Source organism: Sapajus apella, unplaced genomic scaffold (genome assembly GCF_009761245.1).
Source record: "Sapajus apella isolate SASKATOON/1434 unplaced genomic scaffold, GSC_monkey_1.0 scaffold30, whole genome shotgun sequence".
Lineage (NCBI taxonomy): Eukaryota > Metazoa > Chordata > Mammalia > Primates > Cebidae > Sapajus > Sapajus apella.
The window spans coordinates 20,801,913-20,827,686 of record NW_022436970.1 but is presented as its reverse complement, the minus strand read 5'-3'; positions in this window follow the sequence as shown (position 1 = coordinate 20,827,686).

Below are 25,774 nucleotides of genomic sequence, written 5' to 3'. Positions count from 1 at the left end.
AAGATTGAATGAATTGTCCAACTTCTTTGGAAATCTGTCTTTACCACCTGATTCTAGATTGCATTCTCTAACCAGGCATTTAAAACACAATTTTCTGCTCATTTTTTCAAAGACAATTTCCAAGGCATAGGCGGACTTTTACAAAAGAAAGAAAAGTGATAGAGCTTCTATTTTAGACTACCCCGAGGTAATCCAGTAACTAAATAACTAAACGCCAACAGTCAACTGAGGTAATATTAAGGCACAGAATCCGAAATGGTCTCAGATAAAAAGGATTAAATTGTTGAAGAAAACAGAAAATGTAATTGAAAATATGGATGCCATAAAGTGATGGGATGTGAACTTAGGGTATAGATCTTGTCTGCCACTGTGTGCCTAGCACCTAACAAAGTGTTCAGCTCATAATAGAAGCTCGATAAATGTTGGTTAAAGATAGGTTGAATGAATTATTGTTTTTCATAGAAACATCATTCCTCAAGAAACCTTAAAAGAATCAGGTCAATTTTTCAATCATTACAACACACTTTCTGACTTCCTTTCTCTTCTATATGATAGATTTCATAAAGTTAAGTTAGTAACAATGCTTCCTCCTAGTCTTATTTTCTTTGAGGCTACATGCCTTCTTCAACTGATTTTGCTAAGACATCATTTTAAAATAGTAAATAATCCTGCCTGTGCTACCCTGAATGATCTCTGCATCTTTTTAAATAGAACACCAAAATTTAAGTAATTTTCTGGAAGCATAATCTATGGAGAGGACTGTGAAATCATTATTTTTTAGAACGTGAAGAATTTTATTCTGTTAATTCTATCTAAAAACAGAGTTGATTTTTTTCCTTCCATATCTAAAAATATACTATTTCAGAATTTAGTCATTGAAAAAAAGATTGGTAGCTCTCCATCCTTCCCTTTTCAATGGTAATAAAATCTCAGTCTCATAATTTGTAATTACTTTGCTAGATTACTTTTCTGAACTTCCCTTGCAGTTATGTATGACAATATGACTATGTTTTCCCTAATGAAATGCGAACACAAGGGTTGTAGACTATTTCTGGATTTAGAAACAAAGTCTTCAGAGCTGTGTCTTCTCTTTTCTCCTCCCACTGGCTGAAGTCCAGATATAATGACTGAGCTTCAACATGCAGAAAATGGTGATGGTAGCAGGGATGACAGAGCAGAAAATAGAAAGGAGCCTGGGCCCTGAATGACTTTCGAGGATAGAATTGTCCAGTTAACCTGAACTTCCCACCTTGGAATTGTCGTGTATGAGAAAAACAAATGTCCATATTCTTTACGTCAGTATATTTTGAGATCAGCTGGGATCCATAGCTGGTTTTATTAGTCAACCAAGAAACATCTCATATGTTTTCTCCCATGCACTGCTATTAAGATAGAGCTGGTTTATACTATATTTATTTAGTATAGCATAGCATAGCATAGCATAGAATATAAAACATGGCTCAAGGTCTACTCCTACTTATATCTCAACTTCAGAGGATGAAAAAATCCTTTACGTTAAGTAAGTGACAATTTAATATCACCAGGTCCTTGCAACGCATACTGTTCTGAATATTAACCTTAAACAAGGATATAGGTATGCACCCTTGTTTAAGGTTAATATTCAGAACAGTATGCGTTGCAAGAAACATAACTGATAACTATATATGGGTTATATATTCTGGATCTAGGCTTAAACATACCTAACATGGTAGACATTAATGTTATTCTGCAGAACAGTTTCTATAAAATGGCATGGGAAAACTAGGTTGGATTTGAGATTTGTATAAGTAAGAACGGTCAGTGAGCATGGTCTATTTTTGTCTAAGAAGTTTAACAATGCTCCTTCTAGTAAGATAAGCACAGGTTTCTAATCTATTCTCGAACTTCATCAACATGATATTGCTTAACATTCATTCTGACAACTCTAGATAAGAGGCCTTCACAAAGAAGAGTTTTCGGTTGACAAAGTACAAGTGGAGCCAGGACAAATGAAAAAGGGAAGACGTCGTGTGCCTGTTTATGGAATATTATGTTACTTAGCGTTGCTACTTTGCCTTCTGTAAGTGCTGAATTTTTGTCTGTGTGGTTTATGCTGTATTCCTAGCTTGATGCCTGGCATATTATAGGTGCTCAATACTTATTTGTTGAAAGCAAATAATTGAATATTTATACAGCAACAAAAAATAATGTGTATTCAATGCATTGACATACACTAGGTCTAGAGAGACCTCTTTCAAAGAGAGTCAAAGGAAAGGATTATACAAGATAGCTCTCAGGTTGCCAAGAAAGAATGATATTCACAGTAAGAAAAAAAAAAAGAAAGGCTGGGAAACTTCTGTGTGAAAGTTGGACTTTATGATATAAAATATAAAAAGTTGTGACAGGTAGAGATAAAAAGAGACTTGGCTGAGAAGGAAGTATCAAACAGCAGAGAGAAAGTGGAGTGTTCATGTTACCAAGAAGATAGGCACTGAATAACGACTCATGAACACATACAGCAAAAACCCACCAGACATATGAGGAAATTGTCAAAGATACAAAATCGTAGTGAGAAATGTCAACGCCTCTCTCAGTCTGACAGAGGTCAGTTTTGACTGGAGGTGTCCAGAACCCTCCCTGTTTCCCTGTACCTTTCCTTTTGCCTTGCATTACACCTAGCACAAAACAGAGACCCACTTATTATCTGTAAAAGGATAAAAAGAAGCAAAGAAACAGTGAAAAAGGAAGAAAAGAAATAGGAGAGGGAGGGAGTAAGGAGGGAAAGAAGGAGAGAGGGCACGATGGAAAGAAAGGTGAATTATCATTATTTCATTATATAGAAGAATAAAATAATACAACCAATAAAGTTGAACCAAGATATTCCTATTTGTTTCAATCTCTGTATAGTCTCATTTAAATATTTATAAATATCATGTATTATGCCACAAAATGTTTGATGAATGTCTTAAAAGCAGCAGATTTAAGGCAGGACAAAACCATTCTCCCATATAACTGAATGAAAAAGAACTCAAACTACAAAGATAGAAAGTGTAGATATTAATAAGGATGATATATTGCTGAAAATGGATGACACTATACTCAATGCTCATTAGAATTACTAAAAGCTTGCATTTGTAAGCAAAGTTATATACATATGGACAACAAAATAATCAAATCAAGAAGCAAAAGGAGAACTAAACCTGGCATCATAAGGGAGAACTTATAGATTGAATAAAAAGTAATTTTAAATTGAATAGTACCTTTATTTAAAAAAACGTTTAGTCTTAAGATACTAACAAAATCATTTTTCTTCGTGTATAATCAAGGAATAAAAAGCTTTCAAATTCACACAGAATTAGGATTAAAAAGGCATAAAAACAGACATTGATGAGATTAATGAAATAAGAAAATAGCATATATAATTCTGTGTTAATTAAATTTATTGGTTAAGCATTAATTACCAAAAAAAAAAAAAAAAAAAAAAAACCTAAAAATAGTGTAGTAGGCTTAGATCTGGCCTAAAGTTTTCAAATAAAGAAAATTATTTTCCAATAGAGATAGAATGCCCTGGTGATTAAATTGGCAATATCTTTTACACTTTCAATAAACAGCTTCCACACTTGATACAGAAAATATTCTAGAATTACTAAACATGTGGATAAAACAGATTATGGGGAATTAAAAACAGTTTATGAGGAAATACAAAAAATTACAGGCTAACCTCACTTATCAAGTGAGACAGAGCACTGCCTGAAAAGTTCAGCAGATTATTCATAAAATTTATTCCGGACATTCAAGAGTACTTTGAAACCAGAAAATCTCCCCACATTGTTCATTGTATTAATAAGTAAAAAGGGTAAACTAGTTTATCATGATAAATGACCAAAAACTGCTGCATGCAATTTAACATCCACGATGGGTAAATTTGGGATGCACTGATGCTTCCTTAACATGACAAAGCCATTTCAGACCAACAGATAATATGCTACTGTATGAAGAACATCATAAGAATTTCATTAAAGTTTAGAATAAGCTCACAATGCCCATTTTATCACCATTATGTTATATTGTATGTTTGATTATCTAATAATGTAATAAGATGTAAAAAGGAAAAAAAGATATAAGAATCGAAAAAAGGCAGAATTATTATTTCCTGATGATATAACAGCCTAAGAAATGAAGAGTCAACCAAAATCAGCTAAAAGTATTAATACCAATAAAACAATACCAACAATGATAAAATAATCAGTTAGAAAATTACCAGGAAATCAAACCACAAAAATATTGAAAAAATATATTTATATACAAAGAAGCTTAAAATTGGGAAACTCTTCTAGGCAAAAGGAAAAAAAAAAGTATTAAAGAAATGCTTAAGAGACTTGACTGTATCAAAACGCACAGTGAACAAAATTCAATACCAAGAGAGAAAATGAGCAAAGTACTTGTATCTAGAACAAAAACTTAATAGACATAATATGTAAATATGTTCTAAATTAATACAAAACACAAATTCTTCAGTTATAAAAGTGAAGAAAATTCAGCAACTGACAATTCAAAAAGATGAAACAAAAAAATGGCCTGCAAGCAGGTGATTATCAAAAGTTTTTAAAATATGCATTCAGTTTGACCTTATAATTCCCCTATGAATAATCAGCACCCAGGAGCTAATTAAGAATATGCCAAAGATTTGGTCACCAGTATTTTATACTCAAAGCTCTTAATAAAACTGAAAATTAGTAATAAGTAATTATAAAAATTATAAAAATTATAAAATAATAAAAATATGTGTCTGGTAAATGGGAAGTTTTTTTTAAAAAAAAAAAAGGTATTTATCTTATAGAGAATAGTTGATCACTATTTTTCCGGCAACAAAACTTTAAATTCTTGAGAACTCAAAATATATGTATTTGAATCTAAATAAATTTAACTCTTTGTATTTTTAAAATTTATTTTCTTATAATAAGTGACCCTTAATTACACTCTTTTCAAATTCATTTCCTTGTGATCTTTTGGACACATTTCAAAGCTTCTCAGAAAGGGAGCCTGAATCTTGTGAAAATGACTTCATGTGAACACAAGTATCCAGTCCTTTCTCCAGGGCCTGTGGACATAGAACCACTTCATTCTTTCATCTCCAGCGTTGTGGGCCTCTTGAGTTTGACAGGAAGTTGATTCTGGAAGCACAAGCTGTACAAGCAGAAGCACCAGAATTCGCTTCCTGGGTATGAATCCCAGCTCTGTTGTTGATTTGCTGTGAAGGCTTGGTCCACTCACTCACTCCATCTTGCCTCTCCTGAGTTATAAGAACCTAGCACCACACCCAACACATCAGAAGTCATATCTATTACCAATTCATGTCCACTTTGTAGTCTTAGGCAGGGTCTGAGTTGGTGCTGCCATAGATGTTTTACTAGAGTCTCCCATTGTACAGTTGTTTTAATCCCCAACCCAAGATCATTATGAATTGTAAGTCGGTTATCCAGGGTGTTCGTTTTCCTTGGAAAGTGACACCATCAGCAAAAGTAATGAGCATTTTTTTCATCCTAGTAAATGCTAAATAATAGTATACCCAACTGGGTATCAGTCTTTCTGTTCTTGCCTGTGATTACATTAAGAAGATAATGTGTCAATATGGATATTTTCAGCTCCATGAAAGAAAACTCTAACACAAGCTGGCTTAAACAACAAAGCAATTTTCTTTCTCATATGACAAGAGGCTTCAAGGGCCTGCAGTGCTGGCTGATTCAGCAGCATGGTAGGGAACTGAAGGGCCTGGTTTACTTCATCTCCTTGCTCTGCAGTGCTCAGCATGCCAGCTTTGTCCCAGGCTCACCCCGACGGCCAGAGCAGCCGAGTCACATGTGAACAAGATAGCACCCAGGAAAACAAAGCAATTATATCCTATTTTATTAACTCGGGAGTAAGGAAGTCCTTCTTCAACCTTGTATCACAGAGAAGTTCCACTAGCCAGACAAAAATGGCATGACCATCTCTGAACCAAGACTAAGAAAGGTATTGTGTGCCCCATGATTGACACAGGCTAATCAGGAGTCCACTACAGCTGCAAAAGGATGTGCTTCCTCTGAAACTCATGGAGAAGCACAGACACGCCCACAGAATTGGGAGGCTATCCACGGAAGAAAGGAAGGGAAGGCTTGGGTGTGGAGCTGACAGCCAACAGTGGCTGCTGCAATTGGCTCATGAATGGTTTATTGACCGTAACTTTATTTTTTAAATGTTCAGTTGCCTGGCTAATGGATGAGCCAAAGGGAGCAGGTCAGGCTCAACATTTGGCTATACATTTAACTTGAATGTTAAGTCCAAGAGAGACAATGTCTTAGTAATTACATAATTTTGGAGAAAATACCCATAAAACTCAAAAGTGTGCCTTCTCACCTATTTAATTTTAAAATTCTGTTTAATTTTCTGAATGATTTTTATCATCCATTTCTTTGGTAAATATATATTATACAAATGCATAAATACACACATATAATTAAATGATATATGTGTTAAACCTATTAAGTTATCTATTATAGATATGCTTTCATTTCTACGTAATTTAATGTTATATGCATATAATAAAATACATATTAGTGTGTGTAATTTTAAAATCAAATTTAGATTTGTTCAAAACTACTAGCATAAAATAAATGCCTATGAAATGACACAGAGGCATCCTTGCCCATGGAAAGAGATAACCATTACTTCAGTGTTGTAGTAAATGTTTGCTGACCACTGGGAAATGTGGTAGAGAAGGAATAGTTACCACCTTATGGGGCTTATCTGTTAGCTGGTAGTAGTTTTCAAAGTTACAGGCTCTATTTACACTGCTAAGTTTTTACTTACTTTCATGAAAAAAGATTCACTCTCAAAATTTATTTTAGATAATCAGAAATCCCCATGGTGTGGGTGTCTTGATTAATATCCAAAAAGAACAAGTTAACAATGTTAAGAAACTCCGAACTCAAATACAGCAAGTTAGAATGGTATAAAAATAATTATCAACTGAACATCTATGTCATTAGAATACAGAAATATGAAGGTTGTAATAGCTTTTAACAAATTATTTCTATATTACTCATGTCACTACCAGCCCCTTGAAGTCTCTTGTCATATGAGAAAATAAATATTACAGGAGTATGCATAGGGAAACAGAAGAGTTTGTGATAAATTAATATATTAGGAAATATCCTTTAAGCTGCAGAACTCACACTGATACTTTCTGTACAGGATTCAGGTTCCTCTTTCTCAGGGTCTCTCTTTATATTATGAGCCCCCAATAAAAGTAAATTTCAGGAATGGGAAAGAAATTCAGACTGAAAAATAAAAATGAATACTAAATAGCCTTTAGATGAAAGCTAAAATGCAAATAATAACTATTACATTGGCTCTTTACATTTATTTACAATTTCTAAATTTAGTAATATCTGCAGGAATCTATTTCTCACATGTGCAAGGAAAACAGAGCTGCTGTCATCCACACCCACAGTGTTTGCTTTAAGCACAGTATTGTCCTCTGCTACGGACTTTAAGAGTTAGCAAGTAAATGAACACTGCTTATCTTCAAATTACACACCACTGAGCATGTGGCAGCCATGTATCAGAGCCTTACCTGATAGATACTAGTGAGCAAGAGGACATGGGTATCATCTTTCAGTGAAAAAAGTCAGCAAAAATCATAGTTGGCTGAGCCAACCACTTGTCTCTTTCTGTCTCTGTCACCACTGACCTGCCTCTAATCTTAGAAACATGATATTTAAATATTATCCCACTGAATAACTCACATAGGACAGAAATGCATGCTCCAAGAGTTGCTTGAATGATTCTTTTGTAGATTTTTTTTGACACCAATTGTTTTTACTTTAAGGTAAATTTATAAATTTACAGCAATTGTTCCTGTACTAAACCTAGCTGATCAATTTTAATGAAATGCCCTAAGTCATAATAATATGCGTTTTTTAAAAATAAAACCCTCTTTTATATCATAACAACAAGGAAGTATTTATGTGCCTTAGGTCCTAGCCTCGACCTGCTCCTAAATAAAGAAAACATGGTGCAATAATAGTGACATTTTAAATCTACTGTTTTTCTTTAAAATCCTGGTTTGTTTATCATGCTTATACGAGGTCAAAACAAGTGTGCCTATGTGATGTGCTAACCTGGAAACCCAGAGCCTGGCATGGGTTATCCAAAGGGTGGAGAAAAAAAATCATAGGAGAGAAGCTTACTATAGCCGAGAGTACATAACCTACAAGTTTATAACACTTTATTTTTTCATCATAAATAAAATTACTTTAACCTCCTCCCTTGACCCTGTGCTACCATGGAGCTAGTCACCCACTCCTCACCTTCCCTCTCCATTGCTTGAAAGAGCACTTCAGACTTGATGCTTTTACTACCTAACCCTCCTGACCTGACGTCTAACATCCCATTTTCCTCTAAGTTCCTTTTTGAAGGTTATCAATGAAGTGCTAGTCTCCAATTTCAAATGCTTCATTTAACCCTTACTTCACTTTCTTCCTCTGAAGAATCTGACCATGCCATCTGCCCAGTAAACCCATGTGCACAAGAGTGGACTTAAAACTCTTTGCTTGGGACCAGTGACATCATATACACAAACCTATTTCCTCTTCGATGTCTGCCCACTGTTTTTACGTGCAATGCAGATATTTACACTCTAAACATGAAAATAACATTTCTACACCCTGAGAGACAGGAGCCAGCACGGTGATAAGCAAGCCTGCTTAATCAGCCATCCTGGAGTCATAGCAGAAGCCTGTGGCCTTCATGATATGTCTGTGTGTTAGAAGGAGGCCTCCAGCAGCAGAGAGGTTACCTTAGACCCTCACAAAACTAGAGGCAAAGAGAAGAGTGAGAAGGTCTGGAAATTCTCCAGCAGGAAATGGCAGAGGCACACACCCAAACCTGTCCATTATATAGTTCAGAAGTGAAGAAGAACAGATAGAAATGAGAGCTCCTGGGAGTGGGGTGGAATCAGAGAACCTGCTCCTTACCTGGATGTGGGAGGTGGGGGGTGGGAAGAGAAAGGAGATCATCCATTTCCAGGTTTCTCCATTGGACCACTTTCACTGAGATGGGAATCCACGAACTCCCCCTTCATTTTAGGTGCAATTATGAATTTGGGGAAGAAAGCACTGCCGTGTTCTCCTTTCTTCCAGGGCCTTCCTCTCGCAGGCCTTGCCAGCCCTGTTGGATGATACGTCCCATCTCCTCTCTCTACACTCCAGTCCTGTTCTGAATTGCGGAATGCCTCCATTAGCACAGCAGAAAAGGAAGAGAGCAGAATGGAAATTCAACGAAAGGCAAGAGCTTGGAACAATGCAAGGGATACTGACAGATGAAAATGCTTGTGGTTACAGAGAAACCGTGAGAAGAAATCAAAGGCAAAAACAAAGCCTTTCAAGGAGAAGAAAGAGGTCTTCCTTGAAAGACTGTTGGGACCAGACCCTGGTATGGGTGGCATAGGGCCTTTTCCCAGTAGCGTGGTGCTCTGATTACCCTCCCTGACTCCAGTTCTCAAAGATGGCATGTCAGGGTGTCCTCCTCCATGAGCTCCCAAGGACCCCCTGGGGAAGACTGTTCACCCACTCTTTGATTTCACTGCAGGTACGGTGGTTATTGGATCTTCACGATAGTTGAATCAGCCTTTTAAATGGCAAGTAGCATTTGAAAAGCAAGTGGGAGTCATTTTAGATCTGGATGAGCTTAACTGTGACCTGAATTTAATATATAATCTTAATTACTTTCCAGACTTGAAATTAGGTGACCAGTTTGCTAACCGTTGTCCCTGTGTTCCCAATCCCTGTAACTCACCAGAGTCACATAAGCATTCATCTCCAAACCTTAATAAATATTGTAATTGTTATTAAAAGGAAAACTACTGGACCTTGGCAATAAGGACCACAATCTGCATTTGCATTTTTATTTTATTTCCATATAATCAATGATGCTCTAAGTTATGTTCAGTGGCCTCCCAATTCCAAGTTTGGGGTAACAATTAGGTTATGGGTGCAGACACTTTGGTTTAGGGTTCAGTAGGAGTTTCATAAGATTTATTTCAATGTTCTTCTTTCCCCCTCTGGGCAATAAGACCTGCTGCTCTGGATTTCCAGACAACAAAGATTGATCTCAAACTCATTTCCATAAATATGCTGGGCACATAGGAAGCACTAAAATGCACGCCATTCCTGGTTGAAATGTGGCAGCTAAGTCCAAGGAACAGTCGACGCTTATTGTGAAATTTCCCATGAATACTTAAGCTGCAACAGGGCAGCTTCTTCAAAAAAGACTTTGGTCAACAGATTTGTACTGAAATAAACTTCATGAGTTGACATGAGCTTAATTAAAAAGTGATAAATCTCCCTTGCCTCATCTATCAGCTATTTAAAAAAGAGAGAAACTTCAGGGCCTTGCTATATAAGTCACACTCGTTGACACCTACAAACACAATTTTCATGATCTGTTTTACATCTGAGGAATGTGGAGCCCATGTATTTTTCCTCAAAAAAATGTTAACTGGTTTTTCACATATTATTTTTCATCATTTACATTGTTCTTCAATGCTGGGGAAGAGCTTGCTGTTGAATTAATGTTGGGTTTACGTGATTTTAGTTCAATGTTTGTTCTTTTCCCTATAGTAAATAAATCCCTATGACTTGAAATGCCTAAGTTCCAAAGTCAGTTCCCTGCCTCACTGCAAAGATTAAAATGCTAAGGGCCTTGATGACTATGGATGGACACCTCCAGCCCTCTGAAATACATCTTAGGTAGGGAGAATCTCCCTAAGGATCCTGAGATCCTGCTTAGTTATGGAAATGCTAACACAGGAAGTTCAGCCCCCAAAGCTGAGAGGACTCCAGAATGAAGACTGCATTGTGTGAGTGCCTTTATACAGTAGCTAACTTTTCCTTCCTCAGATATAGTTTTCATGAGGGTGGAAGGGATGGCATGGTGGAAAGAATGATCTTTATGTCCTAGACACTGAAACCGACCTTGGCCCTGACCTCATGCTCTTAGGGTTGGCATAAAATGTTGAGAAGTAGGTAGAGGTGAGATCTTACTATTCCTCTCCCCGCCTACGTCACCTTCCTGTGGTTTTCACCCTTTGAATGGGCAGGTCCCAGTCAGGATCTCTTCTTGTGATTTCACATTCTAAGTCTCCTCTGTGGGAAACAGAAAATGCTCAGGCCTTCCCCGTGTGACTCTCAGGTCATCGTATACAGCACTGTTTACCATGTGTTTCTCTTGGAATTTCTAAAAAAATTTTAAAAGAAGGAAGAAAAAAGTCTTTATCACATTCAAGTGCTTGCTCTTACAAATGAGAGCCATGGATTTCAAGACTGAATTTTGGACCTCAAAGCCAAGAAACTGAATCTTAGTTCTACTGGATCTTTGTGTGATCCTATTTCTATAAAAATATAACTATCTCCTGTAGCTTTAGTGAAGGAAAGGATCAGAATAACTTGAATTACATTTTTTAAAAGACATATTACATATTTGTCAAAAAAGGTATATCACATATATTTCAAAATATTATCATATCACAAGTAAATTTACATTTAAGAAAGTGAGATGTTGATGAATATAATTTAAACTCGGACAACCATGAATTGCCAAGTAAAACACAAATAGATCTGTATAAATCAAGAATCTCCTCAGCCATTGCCTTTTCCCTTTGCTTTAACTGAAATCTATTTGTTTTATAAATTTAGAAAAGTTCAATTATTCTTATCTCACTTTGATATTCCATGGATGAAAGAAAAATAAAGATCCTCAAATGCCAGCTCCCAATTTCTCTGAGTGCTTCTCTTTCTGGTGTATTATCTATAGTTATATTTATATGGATATAAAATCAAAATACAGAGTTGAGCAAAATAGCTTTTTCTTATTTATCAATTTATGTATATGAAAAATCTAATATAGAAAGCAATATACGTTTAGTTGCTTTTAATTTTAAGCATATGCATTACATTTATTGAGAATTAATTTATCAATAAATGAAATTCTGTGATGTACAATTGGTTTCCCTGTGGAGGCATTACAGCATGTAAAGGCATTTCATCATGTTTTAGAATATAACTCCCCCCTGTCTTTTCTCTCCTATCAGATCACCATCAAAATAAGTACCATGATGCTATATTCTATAAAGCACTTTTTAATTCCTCTTGTGTATCAACTGTTTTTTAAAATACTAATAAAGAAGATAAAACCTTTATGTAAGATAGTAAGTGATGCAGTTTCTTAAGATAACATACTTTATGGTTTCTCTATGTGTATAAGAAAGAAAAATATATTGGTCCATTTTATCTTCCTGTGTTAACGGGTGGGGCTGAGTGAAAGGAAGTTTCAATCTTTCTAGGCATACAGATGGAAAGTGAAAAAGGGCTTTTTACCGGCAAAGACTAAGTTTCTAGGATTCCAGAAAGGTATTTGGACACCATGATGTTTTGACACACAGAGCAAGCAGTTAAGCTGTTATGCATATATGTGACCTGGGAGAGAACACTGAAAAGGAAATTTAGTAGAACTGGTTAAGCAATTTTCATCCCCTTCCTCCTCTTTGAAATAATAAAAAATCTTCTTTAAATCTAATTTTGAGAGAGGGAATTCTGGCAACAGCAGTGTAAAAAGGCTGGGAAATCATCTCCCATGTAAACAAATATGAACAAGCGTAAAACAGCTATTTCAGGGCTCTGGAGATTAACCAAATTTAAGCAACAAATTGAAAAGTATTTAATCAGGAACAACTACTAAAACTAGGTTTCAAAAAAAGAAAGAACTCTAGAAATACCTGGCCTTCTTGTCTGTGACACCGTCCATCCTTTCACTCCCACCCAGTTCATAACATGCTGGTTTTCCCAGGCCAAGGCTAGTCACCATCAGTGTGGGGGGAGGAGCGGGGAGGCAGCTGATTTAGAATGGAGACTGAAAATCCCAGGGGGTATTGTCAATAAATGTGACAAACTATATAGGAAACGAGTGAAGCCCACAGCTTTTCTAGCCCAGGGTTGCTGGTCCAGTTCGGACAGAGAGTAGACCAGAATAGATTTAATCAGAAAATCCTGGAAGTGAAAGAGTGCCATAGAGGGACAGAGTTAAGCCCCTAACATGTGCTTGGCTGACTATCAACTATGCCCATGTGCAAGGGAGACCTTGGAGAGCTAAGAAGTGTAAAGTGAAGGCATATTGGAAAAGTTGCTGAGCTCTGAGCTTCCCAGCCTACACAGAGCAACTGGCATTGGCAGAAGTCACACACAGACACAAGATGTTGGAACAGAACCCGTGACAAAATCATGAGCTGATCACTAAGCTGTGGAGACACAGGGGTGATCCCACAGGGGGCAATCTACAAAATAATGACTAAAACAAATAAAAACTCAATAGAAGGATCAGCGGCCACACACTACAGGGGAGAGAGATCCCACAGTTTAAGATCATGCAAATAACTAAAAAAGAAAAAAATCTCAGGGAGAAAAAAATTCAGAGTAGCTACAATCTATTTTCTAGAATTTATATTATTCAAGAAAATATGCAAGACATGCTGAGAAACAAGAAAGTGGTACGCATACTCTGATGAAAGAAGCAATCAACAGGAATTAACTTTAAGTCAGCCTTGATGTTAGTTTAGCAGTCAGACTTCAGAGCAGCAATTGTAAGCATATTCAATGAATTAAACTACCCTTAAATAATTGAAAGAAAATATTATTTTGAAGCCCTTAAACAGAAATTCTCAACAAAGAATGGACAGTAAATAATGGAAGTTATATAGTCAGTCAAACACAATAATTGAAATGGAAAATATACTAAATGGGCTCAAGAGCAGAGTTGAGATGGCAGAAGAATCCATGAACTTGAACATAGATCAGCAGAAACTATGCATGCCAAAGAACAGAGAGAAGAAAGATTTAAGAAAATGAACAGGCTAGGTGTGGTGGCTCACACCTGTAATCCCAGCACTTTGGAAGGCAGAGGTGGGTGGATCACCTGAGGTTGAAATTTCGAGACCAGCCTGACCAACATGGAGAAACCTTGTCTCTATTAAAAATACAAAATTAGCTGGGCATGGTGGCACATGCCTGTCATCCCAGCTACTCCAAAGGCTGACTCAGGAGAATCGCTTGAACTCAGGAGGTGGAGGTTGTGGTGAGCTGAGATTGTGCCATTGCACTTCAGCCTGGGCAACAATTGTGAAACTCTGTCTCAAGAAAGAAAAAAGAAAAAATGAACATAGCCTCATAGACTTGTGGATAAACATAAAGCATAGCAACATATGTGTAATGAGAGTTCCAGATGGAAAAGAAGAAGAGAAAGGAGCATATTTCAAAAAATAATGGTGAAGACTTCCCAAATTTATAAAAATAAGACTTTACAGACCCAAGAAGCTTCACAAATCTCAACGAGGATAAACACAAAGAGATTCACACCTAATCACAGTATAACCAAACTGCCGAAGGCCAAAGATAAAGATAAAATAATCTTGAAAACAACAAGAAAAAAAGACTCATTATATAGAGAAGAACAATGCAATAAACAGCTAATATATTATCATAAACAGTGAAGGCCAGAAACTTGTGGAATTACATATTCAACACACTGAAAGAAATAAAAAACTTCTCAAACAAAATTCTATACCCACCCCCACCAAAAAGAGGCAGAATAGAGATATATCCAGATAAATGAAAATAGAAATAATTTATTTGTAGTGGATTTTCTTTTTAAAAAACACTAAAAAGTTCCCTTGGGCTGAAAGAGAATGACACAAAATAGTAATTAATATTCTTAGGAGGATATAAAGACCACCAGAAATGGTAAAGATGAAACCGATGTATTTTGCTCTTTTAAGATTTTTTAAAAATTATAAGATTGAATAAAGCAATGCCATAACATTGCATAATTGGGTTTATACCTACATAGATGCAATGTATATAAAAATAATAGCACAAATAAGGGGAAGAATTTGAGCTATATGTGAGCTATGTTTGAGCTAAGTTGCTATGTTTTATTACACTTGTCTGTATAACTAAGTAGACTGTAATAAGCTGTATAATAAAATTTCTAGACTAACAAGTAAACAACAAATACATAAATCAATAATTTAAAAATCAACAGAAGAATTGAGCTGGAAATATAAAACTAGTTCTTTCATACACACAAAAAAGCCTGGAAAGGATATATAAAAGAACAAAAAGACAAATGGCATTGTAAGCAGCAAAATGACTGATGTGTACTTAACCACATCAAAGATTACATTAAATGTGAGTGGACTAAGCACCTCATTAAAAAGGTAGAGATTGACAAACAGTAAATGACTACAAAAACACTTTTCTACTCTATGCTGTTTAAACTCAATCTTGACTTAAAAAACTGAATATGAAAACAGAAAATGGTATGTATGCCTAAAAGCTAAGGACACAAAGACATTCTGCTGGAAGGGTAGAAGGCTACTGTAAATCTTTAAAGCATTTCTAAGCTTACATCCCCATATGCCAAAATGAAAGATACGGCCTTTCCCTTTCACATAAAGATGCATGTGAGCATATCATCTGTCTTTATGATTGCCATTTTTCATATTTATTCCCACTGTTTTTCTTGATATGAAAGTCAGATTTCAAGTTCTCAAAATTGTTGAACAAGATCAATTTATTTGAGAATGAGTTAGAAGCAAACTTTCATCTGTAGTCTTTGATGTGCTTTTTAATATACTTGAACATGTTCCCTTTTATCCAGAAATAAAAGGAATATATTTTGCTATTTCATGATGTTAATAAATATCAGCTTAAAATAGCAGAATAAACGTGACTATAAGTAAAAGCAGACCAATCATTCCAGGTTTAGTTGTTACTCATGAAGAATTCTTATACATAAAAGTGAATTTAATGAGCACTTACTACAACTATCTCATTTAATTTCTTCTTTACGGTCTGCCAAATTATGATGTAGGCTAAACAAATTAGGCAGCTGTTTTAATTTTTTACATTTCCAAATTTTTGTCTTTTTAATGTTGAACATATTCAACTTCCTAATCTTTTCATAATTTTCTTCAGTTATGACTTAAAAATATGACATACAAAGTTTATAATTTGTGGCTTCTTTTCTACACCAGGACAGGAAGGCAGAAAATAATGTGACTAACTTGACAACTTTCATATACGTAATTACTCACAAGGTTGAACCAGAATTAAAAGCTCCTCATCGACCCCCTTCTAAGTATAACCTCCTAAATGTGACAAAATCTGTAATACACAGTCTTCACTGATCATTGAAGGGGTTGGGTAGAACTGAATCATGTGCAAAAGCCAGAAGAATATACATATGAAAATTAATTGCTTCAGCTATCAATTTTTCATTATAGCTTAGAATAATTCATAAGACAGTGAAATTTATTTACTTGCTCTCAACAATCATTTTTTAGTGGGATGAGATAAGATATAATAGGATGGGATGGGATGGAATAAAATAGGATGGGATTGGATGGATGAAATGGGATACATTAAGGTGGGATGGGATAGGCTAGGCTAGGCAAGAATAGGATAGGATAGGATAGAACAGGACAGAAGACTAGCTCCGAGTACGTCCTACATGGTAAGATTATTTCTTCATGAAATTCTTATGTATGTGTTTGGTGACATTGCACAATACTTTATTGTGAGTTGCAGTAAAAATATTTGAGAAACACTGGCTTAAGGCATCTTTGCCTCTGGCTTTTTCATATGTTCCAAATCATCATTAAACACTTTAGATCCCTTTAAGAAATCTATCTCATGACGTTAAAAATAAGAAAAAAAAAGTCCAGTCACTTCTATTTAATTATACCTGTGTATACTAAATTTTTATACAATGACTCAGTAGAGCCGTTTTGTGATAACATAGTCACATTGATAGGACACAAAACCAAGTGCAGTATAGCATAAAAAATCTAGTTAAAAATTAGTACATTCTTCGTATTTCTTTTTATTCATATATTGGATAACCAAATAGTTTGATGGATTTACTTTATTTTAATTATACCAATCACATTTGTCACACTCACGACTCAAAAAAATAAAAAAATAAAAAAGTGCTTGAATGCAGGTGGTTGGGAGCAACAGAGCATTTTCATCAGGGTCTGTGTAACCAATACCTTCTACGTGTCTGCTGATGGCCAGCATTTCAGAAGTCACAGACACGCAGACGGCAGCCTGGCTCCTTGTACATGCGTGCTTTGCTCTCCTCTGTGCTTAAGCATGCCTGGTGCCTCTGTGTGTGGACATGCATGTCTGCGAGACATTGTTTAGAGAGAGAAAGAATGACAGCCATGCCAAGAGAGGGGTATCAACCACGGTGGATAAATCAATCTATCAAAAAAAAAAAAAAAAAACAATTCTGCCATGAAACTTAATCACTAAAGGTCATGTCGGGGAGTAAGGAACAGATTAAATTAGCATAGTATTAGATATGGAAAATGATTTCTGTCAAAATCATCTTTACCACAATTATAATATGTTAATTACATATTTCATTAAGGAAGTTGATTATGGTTCACGGATGAAATCATGCCTGCATCGACACCTGGAAGGAAGCAGCCGAGCCTGAAGTCTTCCTCCTGCTCCTTCCTCTCTCGCTCACTCCCTCCCGTTTGCTCTACCTTCTTCTTCCTCCCTCCAGCTGTCTTCATATTTCTCCCTCTTTTTCCCTTTTCCAGTTTCCTTCTCATCTGCCTACTGTTTTATGCCTCCATCATCAGTAATTAAATGCTTCCATTCTTCAAATTATCTCATGATAGGGACTCCTGGACATGCCCTTAAAGAAACATCAGTTCTTGGGACGGCCTCATGAGTACACCGTGATAGGAAGGGAACGAACAGCCACAAGCCACAGCCAGCTGTCGGGCTCGTCAGCTCTGCTCCTTTTCAATGCTCACCCTTGAATATTGTGGAAGCCCTTTTATCCTGCTCTCCTTTCCTCCCCTCCTGCCACCTCTTCCACCTCTACACTCTCAGCCCTGGGATTTTGCCGCCCAGGCATTGACTGTGTCCTTGCAGGAATCCCAGCAGTAACTGTCCTGTGGAGCTGTGCCGTCTCTTACACAGTGGCCTGTGACAGGCCTGCAGGGTTTATGTGGGCCATTTATAAGAGGCATGGACAATTATCTGGATGCCACGCCGAGGCTAATGTTAACAGCAGGTCGTAATCCTGTCCTAGGAAGTGGCCCTGATGAAGCCGGCGATGAGGACAGAGTCAAAGGTAGTCAAGTGCTGCATAAGATCTTCAAGCCAATTATATCAGTCAATCATCTGTGGGCATATTCCTCCCACAGATTTTATGATGGTCCAACATGAATTCATGGGGAAATGTGCAAGTGTTTGGAATTTCAGAGTTTTATGATGCGTCTCGTGTGGCACTTGTCCATCTAACTTACAGCTAACTTACAGTAAGTAGCAGAGATGGAGGGATCCCTCCTCAAGAATGTCTTTCTGCACTAACACACATCAAGGGCACTTAAGAGAACGTCAAGGAGAAAGCACAAAGGGCTCATGTCACCCTTCCTAGGCCCATTTCAACACAGAGGCGTGGTGAGCCCTGCAGCAGTAAATGATGCAGAAAACAAGCTAGGGGGACCACAGGTTGGGGAGGACACATTCCCAGAAGTAAAAGGTCCTGGTGACACCCCTGGGAATGGAGCGGCTGCAGCTTCTTCAAATATAATTACCTCGTTCTCATAGTTCCCTGTGAGTGAGAACGCATCAATGCTCACGTGCCCTTGTGCCGGCAGATTTTGCCACACAGAATAATCATTGTCGGAATTAAGCATAATTGTCAAGAAAGACTTGGTCATCACAAGAAAGACCGTCTCATACAACTGTCCCATTGCTTTCTAACAGTAATTACTTTAGTAATTAATCTCTGTCATTTAACTGTATTACATTTTGAAAAGAGAAAATGGAAGAAAGACCGGTTTCAAACCAATTTACATCACAGTTTAAAATCCCAGAATAGGGTGAATCGAATGTCAAATTTAGCCCTTTCACATTTTCTAAAATAGTCTCATTCTAACACCCAGTCCAATGGAATCAAAAGCAAGATGCTGAAGTCACCTCTTCCTGAAAGCCCAGGCTTCAAAGTCAGTATTGCTTCAAATGCTTCATGGAAATCCTCCTGCCTTGTCCCAAGGTGCTCAGAAATACAATTAATAAACCCACTGAGGAGAGCAAGAGGAAATCTCTTCTGTCGAAAGACCATTTATGCTGCTGGTAATGTCAATTGCCCATAATGCAGCACAAGCATTTGTTAATGACATCATCATACAGTAAGTGAATAAACCTGCTCCAGCAATCTCCTTTAATTCCTTTTCACCTCATTTCTTTGTTTCAAATTAACTTGTTTGACCTTGTTTATTGTACACCTCATTATGCTTAATTTGCAAAGAAGTGCTTTTAATATACTAAAATTTTCTTCAATTTCTTATTAGTTTTTTAATATTAGTAAGAGCCCATATATTATCTTTCTTTTTAATAGGAACTCTTATTAGAAAATGTTTCTTATAATAGACTACCTAAAAACTTACAAGACATTGTTTTAAAAATCAGATTTGCTTCACTCAGTCAAGGTGTGTCACAGCTTGTTTAAACAAAAATTCTCTAGGCTTAGAAATCCATAATAAACTTTAAACAAAATCTCCCTCACTGAGAACTATATGGGAAATGTAAATGTCTATTCCTCTCAACCTGGAGAGGCTTAATATCAGATACATAATAGGTTTGGGTAAGTGTCCAGGCCTTTTCTATTAGTTGGTTGGGTAGTACTTTTATTTTCCTGCAGTAAATAAATGGTTATGCATTTATTTGTCTAATATGCAATTTGTCCAATAAGGTAGATAGCTAAGGGGCATTATTTTCTTTTCCACAAAGGGACAATTCAGATGTACAACTCCAGTATTCAACAAGCAACTAACTTGTCTCTTCAACTAATATGAAATGTTGTCATTTCCATTGCTATATAAAGACACAGGGAGAAAAAGAAACTAACATGTGTGAAGTAGGAAGAGGCTCACAAGCCTATATGTAGGATAAGAGATTCAGAGCAACGTGCACGAGGAGGAAGAGAAACAGGAGGTGGGAAGGGAGCGGGATAGGAGAGGAAAGGCAACAGTGGGTTGACGGTGAGCCAGCGTTCTCCTCCCCTCAGCCGCTTCTGTGGTCTAAGGGAGGATGTCTCTGCCCGGCAGATTATTCCAGGATCAGTTTGAGCCATCTCTTTGTCACACACAGATATACAAATAGAGTGAATAAGTGATGCATGTGGTTTATTCTGCTTGTTGGCTGAATTTTTTATCTTGTAAAAAGACAACTACTTGGATGCTTCAAATATTTATTTCCACTGCACCTCATCTTGCTTTTGGTTTTGCTTTTTGGGCACGATGAAAAGGATACAAGATTTATTAAAACAATTGAGATACTTCTGCCTTTGACTCACGGCATGACATGATCTTAAAGCTCTGAAATGGTTTTTTGGGTTCATTTGAAAGTCTTTATTGTTTCCTGGCAAAAAACAGAGCAGGTATTTATATAGGCCCAATACCTCCTGATTAGAGAAGGCTTATGGTCCACATAAATAAATATATGGAAAATTTTTTTTTAAAGAAAGGCTTGCGGCCATTGACTTGCTAAGTGAATGTATATTAGGGCACAGTAAATAAAAAGGCCATGAGGTTTTAGTTAACAAGAACTGACTGAGACTTGAAAGCCAGGTTCTTCCCCTCCCGCTCCTCCTCCAGAGGCAGCTTGTTATCCTTGCAGGCCGGACAATACACCAGCAGGTCCGTCTCTCCCCCTCTTCTCCCCAAATCAAAGATCAAAGGCTGCATTTGTAAAGCAAATAGTTGGAGAGTTACAGCCCGGTTTGATGAAAACCCACTCCAGGCCTCTTGGGAGATATTACCTTCCTCATTATTCCACTGATTGGCCTTATTTCATCCAAGGATTACTGCACATTCTCCTGACGGCTGATGAGCAGCTTCATGAATATACAAAATAATCCGGCGGCACTGGGCCAGCACTGATTATTATTGTGAAACTCTGAGGAGCTGCTTCAAATGAGCTGCTGGAGACGGTGGAACTCTTCCTCCCCGTTTTCCATCTGATTTTACCACAAGGATCCTTATTAGGCTATTTTTCACATGTCTGTAAGAGAAAGAGAAAGAGAGAGATATTGCATCTAGTTAAAAATGATCAGGGAATTCTGGGTACCAGATGTTTTTTGCTTAATATTGCAAAATGCCTTTTATTAGATTACACTGAGCACTTACTAACTACAGTTAAACTGCTTTGTAGAAAAACCCAGTGGGAATGGTGCCCTAAATAGCTTTCCTGGTTTTTTTTCCCCTTTCTTTCTTTTTTTGTGCACAGCCTCCAATTTGTATGTGCTTATTCATGGTGTGTTTGTGTGTGTGTGTGTGTGTGTGTGTGTGTGTGTGTGTGTGTTAAAAAATCGGTATGTCAGTGGGGAGAGAGGGTCTGTGGATATGAAATTATCAAGGACTATTACACACGAGCCTGGAATAATTTAGTATCACACTGAAATCCAGTCTCTTTGGCCAAAGAACTTGGCCAAGGTGTTAATGAAACAGTAATGATAGAGAGCAAAGGTGTTTATTTTCGGATTCAGTCAGGCAGAAACAGCCTTGACACAAAGCACTTCTGATGGCTGCAATCTTCTCTGATGGCTTCGGGCTTGGATTTAGGTGACTTGTGGGTGCAGAAGCTTTCTGTCCCCTGTGCTCACTATGAAAAGCCCAGGGATATTGCAGAGACCCCCACCCTCCCCAGAAAGCAGCCCCTCTAGGGCCCTAGTTTTAAACAGAACTGGAAAACCCTTATACGTCACTCCTAAAAATATACGTGATCCCGTGATGCCAAACAGAACCAGGAACACTTAAACCCCGTTCCTAAAATCATATGCAACCCATAATGCTAAACCAGAGGGTGGACCTCCCATTGGCTTCCGTTACTCTTTAAACCAATCAGAACCCTTGATTTACAACACTGTGAATTTAGTATCTGAAAAATGGGGTCCTGTGATTGTCATTTATAGCTGGACACACTTGTTTTTAACTGACTGTGAACTGCTGCACCTCTGTAGGCAATAAATGTCTTATCCTGTATCATGTAATATGTCACATGAAATGAATGACCAAAATGTGACTCTTGATCTCGTCCTACTGAGGTACTGTGGTAAGGAAAAAAACTTCTCCTTCCGGGTCCACGAGGGGCGTGGTTTCAAAGGCAGGAGCTTCCCAGCGCCATGTCTCCATCCACGCCCCCATCCGTAGCATAAAGTTCTGGGTCTAACTTTCCCAGGCGAGGGCTCGGTGGTAAACCCAGGGGAGCTCCTTTGTTCAAAACGCCCGCAGGACGCGCGGGGAGGAGGGGGCGCTGTTGCAGACCAAGCAGCCAATCCGGTATCAGAGTCAAAGATCAATCACTCCAGAGGAAGTTTGAAAGAACTCCTTTCATTGGACAAGAGCATGAATGGGGAGGGAATACCTCCTGTGTTAAAACCCTGATGCTCCTTATTTATATGGATTCCTTCCTTGGATCCCTTCCCATGGCAGTGTGGGGTGGGAGCTCTCTCTGTCTCTCTCTCTCTGTCTCTCTCTCTCTGTCTCTCTCTCTCTCCCTCCCTCTCTCTCTCCTCTCTCTCTCTCTCCCTAATAAATCACTCTTTGCTAAACTTGGGGTCCACAATATTTATTCGAATGGTAAGCTCACTGTGCCTCTGGGGCCCTTATCCCCATTCTTGGGGTTAGAGAGGCCAAGGACCTCGGAATCCCAACGGGGAGGAAGTTGAGTCCACAGCCCCGCCCCGGTTACACTATCATATTGGCCAGAAAACTGTTCAGCCAGACATATTTTCTGAGCAGAGGAGGGGAAATCTGCTCCACTTCTTTGACAGGAACAAGCAACTTGCCCTGTTTCAAGTAAGAGGGAGCTGCTTCTTGGTACAGGCTCCAGCTGTTAATGAGAGGCGAGTAAAATCCAGCTCTAGGTGAAGATGCAGTTCGCGCAAACTTATTTCAGAAGCCTTATTTATTCTGCTTCCATGGCTGTGTCTCTCTGAATCCATTCAACTCTGAAGATAACAGCTATTCAGGTGATGTATGTGAAAGCATTGTTAAACACGAGGCAACACACACATAGGGTATTATCATCCTGATGATATCTGCTTTGTCGTTATTATTATTGGCAAACAACTACCCATTATACGCACACATTGAGAGCAAATCCTACGTGAGCTTTCGGGGATTTTCTTTGTCTGGCCTTATGTCTATAAGGGGTCCACTAAAATTCTGGAGTCCTAGATAGACACTGTCTGGTCCAGTCAGAAAACACCTTTGTTCTGTTCTTTGAAACAGAAACGTCTTTAGAGCTGTTTGGGGAGGAACCTGTCCGGCTCTGCAGGTCCTGCAGCATGTTGACCCGTAAAGCTGAGCTGCTTCCTCCCCCGGCCTGCTCCACAGAACCACCCAGCACAGTAATTTAATGAATCTACATTTCATGACTGAAGCGATAAGGATGAAGCATTTTAAAATAACCGAAAGGTAGATACACCAAAAAAGCCTGATGAAACATTAAATGAATGTAGTGTAACACATTATCTTTGCTTCTGCACATCCAAAAAGCGCAACGAACTAAAACATTGCATTAGGCCAAGAATAAAGCTAAAAATTAAATTGGCTCAGAAAGATCTAGGGTGGTGGTTTATGCACTAAGAATGCAGTAAATTCGGTCATTTAATCTCACTCTCCCTACCTCTGATGTGCACACGTAAAAAGAACACGGTGCTCATGGGGAAAAGGTGAGAGAAAAGGAACAGCTACCATTCTGCCCTTGTCTGTTTACCTGATGCCAAAAAGCAAGGGGTGAGTCATATTAATGCTGATTTTTTTTCACTGTAAAATTGCCTTCATTTTCCAACATTTAATGCAGCGAATGTCAATGAAAATAAAATATAAGCAACTTTGTAAAAGATAGAAAACAGACCCAATAAAGAAGACCTATTCAAAAATATAATACTGCCCCTTCAAATCAATAAATAAAGACAAGCATTTCATACACTAATGCATTTATCTATGACCATTATAAATTAGTTGCTTGCCAGAAAATACACTTCTTAGCACAAGTGCCATTATTTAAAGATGTCTATTTAATGCACACTTAGTATATTTCCTCATCCAAAGCTCCTCTGCATAATTAGACAACATCCATTCTTAAAAACTAAAGTAGATGCCAAAAATGCAATGCATAAAGCATGACGCTTTACAAATTTACATCTTCAAAAGTTATGTGTGGTTTCAGAGAAAAGAAATTGCAGAAAGATTGCTATATTATGAGGGCCCTGATTTCACTGCGTTCACTCCCAGAGTGAGCTGGCAAGATGCAGTCATTCTCCTTCAACTCTAGTGAACGCCTGTTTCCTAGGGCGATTCTATGAACAGGATGGCTACAGAGTGGGCCCCTGATACCTTGCTGAATTGTGTCTGATCATCCTGCCTTGGGTCACTGGGCCATTTGCGTTTGAGGACAGCACTAGCGTGTACCACCCAGGCCTTCCCTGCCTTGCTGTATTTGAACTGATCATCCTGGTCAAACTCTTCTTATTTGCAGGGCCTGTGATATGTCGTAAAGGTAAGATATAAAGTTGGAGGACTGATTCTTAGGGTCTACATTTCCAGGGCTTCCTTCCTTAAATTTCCCAATTTTCCTTTACTCACATCCCCCACTGATCTCCAGGTCGCTGTCCCACCTCCAAAGCCCACCACTGGCCTGTGCCCATGGGAACAGCTACTGTCAGTTTCTTCACCAACAAGTTGACATGAGTAATGTTTGACTCACCATAAGATCATGACTCCAGACTGAGTAGTTATAAAGAGTCATCCGGGGGCTATTTTCACACATGATTACAGAGGCAGCTTGGACAGCAGGCATGGTGCTTAGATAGAAGTCATCATGGTCCTACAAACATCAGAACTGATGATGCTTAACATAATCTTTGAAGAAACACTCCTCTTGCTTCTCATGTGGTTCAACTCAGTATCATGCCCCTTTTTCTCTCAAGGAGATCTTTTCTGTATCTCCAGATAGTGAATGAGAGAATCCCTGAGAAACCATAGGAAATTCATGAGTTTCATAAATGCACATTTTAGGCTGAGCAACGCCATGACTTAAAGGTTAAGAGATTTGACCAAAGAGATCATTTATATTTTCACTTTTGTTTTTCAGATATTCCTACAATATGGTAAATGAATATTTATCCAACAACTTCCTGAATCTTTCTTATCACAGGTGGTATCATAAGATTGTGGAGCTAAAAGGGAAAGGGAAGAATCCTGAAGTAGAATCTCTTGGGTCTGGGATGGGTTAACATCTGGGTGGTGGCAACATCTCAAGGGAAGTCTGAAAAGGAGAACAGCCTCTACTCATGGTGTGAGCAGGGTCTTGGCACATAGAGTAAGTCACCGGCCCAATTTTCAGCCATATTTCCTGTCATCTTTCTGGCTGAAACAGAATCAAATCTTGTTCACTTTCCAGGAGCCCTGTCTTTCAAGATTGAGAGGGGAATGTGGTTTTTGGCTCAAGAAAAATCAATCACTGTGGCCTCATTCTAGTCATCATGATTGACTTCAACCTAGGCAGTGAGATCATCCTGGCTATTACAGGTTGGGTAGGGCTTTACTTTGCCCCAAAAAGGGGGCATAAGCAGAGAGCCTCTATTCTTATGCCCCTGATGCTTCCAT